At 62.2% G+C, this 3013-nt stretch overlaps 1 protein-coding gene across 1 annotated transcript in view; it reads right to left on the bottom strand.

The window, feature by feature from the left end:
• The window catches only part of SEMA6B (semaphorin 6B), a 41715-nt gene extending 38939 nt beyond the window's left edge, over positions 1-2776 (bottom strand). Inside the window, exon 1 of the mRNA XM_025196504.1 lies at positions 2313-2776. The gene's annotated coding sequence lies outside the window, so the exon portion shown is untranslated. The remainder of the gene's footprint in view (positions 1-2312) is intronic.
• Positions 2777-3013: the final 237 nt, after the last annotated feature.

The raw sequence follows: 3013 nt of genomic DNA, 5'->3' as shown, positions 1-3013 counted from the left end.
TCGGAGAGCCCGGCCAAGTCACGCCGCCTCGCACGGAAAGGAATTCCAGCCCGAATTCCTGCAGTTCCTGCCTGCCTTTGTTCCCCCACCCGGCTTCCTCCCGGCACATCCCGTGGGGGGATGCTCCTGGCCACAGCACCTCCCTGCATCTCTCCTGGCACCAGGCCCAGTCCCCTCCAGCCACAGGCCCTGCATCACTCAGCCCTTTAGAGCCCCCCACCACCCCCAGCGCCATCAGGTGCAGAGACCCCCGTGGGGCAGGCGGCACCAGGAGATCAGGAGATCGGGGCTGTGGGAAGCGGAGCTGCCCCATAAACAGGATGCATCCAGGAAAGCAAGGCTCTTCCCTAAGTGACTCATGCCTGAAGCCCGCAGGGTGCCTTCACGGCCCAGTCCCCCCCCCACTCCTCCCCAGCCCTCCCAAAGCTAGGCTGGATCGGGACCAGCGTGCAAGGAGCCAAGGCCGGGGGTGGGGGAAGGGTGGGGCAGTTTGAAAACTCCCTTCCCATTTATTTGCCTGTCATCACGCGGCAGAGCAGGCTCCAAGAGCAGGCGCCCGCACAGCCAGGCTGCTGCCGGACGGCCGATAACCCCGCAGCGAACACGGCCCCAGCACCAGGGCGGCCCTGCAGTGCTTGCTCATGCACGATGCCATGCTAATAGGCAGCACGACCCGATGCCCCAACAGGATAAGCACGACAATAACATGCCAGGGCAAGGCTAACAGGGCCGTGCCCGAAGCTGGCTGACCCGTCAGGCTAGCACTGGCCATGCTGGCATCTACAGCTAAGCCCAGGAGGGATGCTGTGGGTACCATGTCCACCTGCCTTTAGGCCCCATCCCCAGGCGGACTCACAACTGGGCTGTGTTGGGGGAAAGCCTGAACTCCTCTGCACCCATATCCAGAGATTTTCAGTGCGACAACCTCCTGGCAGACATCGCCCCTGTGCTCGCAGAAGACCCTGCAATAACACGTCAGCATATGTAGCCAACAGCCCACATCAACCACAGGAAATCAGGGAGTGGGTGGGAGGGCAGCCGGGGGGAGGAACATGCTTCTCGTTGGTTTTATTAGGTCCTACTCAAATGCATTTGTTGTTTTTATTTCCCCTTTTCCGTCCCCCGCCCCTCCCCAGCTCCCATACGGGCCATGCTCAGCTGTCTCGCTTTGTTCGGGACAATGCTCCCTTTACCTGTTCCCAGCGCAGGCACCAGGGCCTTGATTTAAAACGTCTATGCTTTAAAACACTTCGCATTTAAATCCAATGCAAACTGCACCTGGCTCCCGCAACATGGCATGTCAGCCGAGGCCAGGACCCCAGGGCAGCCGGCGAAAGAGCCCCAGAGAGCTCTCAGTCCCCCGTGCCAGGCCTGAGCCAACTGATCCCTCCCCAGCCCAGCAAGGAGGCAGCCATAGGGAGGGCGAAGCAGCCCCCAAGCTTACCAGTGTGTGCAAGGGGGAAGGAGACGACAAGGAACCAGCCGGGCAGGGCCAGCCCCCCAGCCCACCCCCAGGCATCTGGAAATTGTATCTGCTCCATGCCCCCCACATACACCTGGGCAGCAAGGCAGCGCAGGGGGCCTGAGGCATACAGAAGCTAAGGGACTTGCCCAAGGTCCCACAGGAAAACAGTGGCAGAACCTGCATTTCTAAGTGGTGCTGTGTGCTAGCGCCCCACGGCCGCCCTTCCTCTCTGCTGCTGCTCTCACCTAGAGGGTGCCTGGGGGCCTCCATGCTACATGGGTCTTCACAGCAGAGAGACCACTCTGATTCCTTGCCCCAAGCCTCACCCATGCCCCACACCCTGCCATGGACACACCAGCAGTATAGGGCTCAGGACACGCTGCAGAGCCAGTCTGGGCCCCTCCAGGAGAAGACAGGGATGCTCACACCCTTTTACCCGGTCCCTCGCACTCTGAGGAGCTGAAGTGGGAAAGGACGCAGGCTGCCCGAGGACCAGGTGCTTTGCAAGACCGGGTACAGCTGAAATGCACCCTGCTGTCCTGCCCGAGCACCCCCCCACCAGCACTCCTCCGCTGAACATGCTAACCAGGTGGGGAGGGGGTTGCTGCCAGGCAGACGTTGCCACACGGTCCCCCAGCCGGGCGGTAGGGTGGGGTGCTCGTGGCAAGACCCAGCTGACAGCACGTGCCCTGCAGCACAGAACCCCTGGATCAGCAACCAGCCATGCACACCGAGAATGAGCCTGCTGAGCAAGCGAAGGGAACAAAGGACATCGCCCCTCACATACACACTAGCGCACACCCCCACCTCCCACCCCAGCTCCCTCCAGCACGGCAAGGCGGGATACCTGGGGGGGTCACCGGAGGCAGCACCTGGCCAGATGGCTATGGGGGCACCGGACCCCGAGTGCCAGCTCCCAGCTCCTCTGGCGGTCAGATCTTGGTGCAAATCCTTGAGGCTCAACTCTTCTCTTAGCAGGAAACAGGGCCAGCCTAGTGCTGCCGACTACCTGGATAAAGCAGGTCCCAATTCCCCTGGGGCTGATGCCGAGGCCTCCAGAACCCAGCTCCTCTCCGCGCTGCAGGATATGGAAGATCCTGTGGCGGCTCCTCCAGCTGCAGCCCACACCTCCAATGCGCCGGCCCTGCCCTGCTGCCAGCCTGTTCCCTCCTCCCCAGAAGTGGCTGCATGTCTCCTGCTGACCTCTAAGGTGGCCTGTGCTGCTCTCCAAGGGAAGGTGCTATGCAGATGAGGACCGGGGTCATTAACCAGGGCAGGGAATTGTCCGTGTCTACGAGTGTGTTATTAAGGAACCCAGCCCCTCCCTGTGCCGCGCAGACACCGGGCCCAGCCGGCCTCCCCCGCCCACCAGCGCTCCGGAAGGGGGTGGCACGACACAGAGAGATGCTGATCTATATTTTGCAGCCGCAACTTCAAAGGCGTCGAACTTGGCACCTGCCCCGCGAGCTGTCAGATCCGATTCCCTTAATGGCTGGGGCTGCTCGGGGCAGGGGTGGCAGGGAAACCAAAGCCCCAGCTGGGGCCGGG

Source organism: Alligator sinensis, unplaced genomic scaffold (assembly GCF_000455745.1).
Source record: "Alligator sinensis unplaced genomic scaffold, ASM45574v1 scaffold1295_1, whole genome shotgun sequence".
NCBI lineage: Eukaryota > Metazoa > Chordata > Crocodylia > Alligatoridae > Alligator > Alligator sinensis.
Note: the sequence above shows the minus strand (reverse complement) of the source record. Positions and strands in the feature narration are given on the sequence as shown.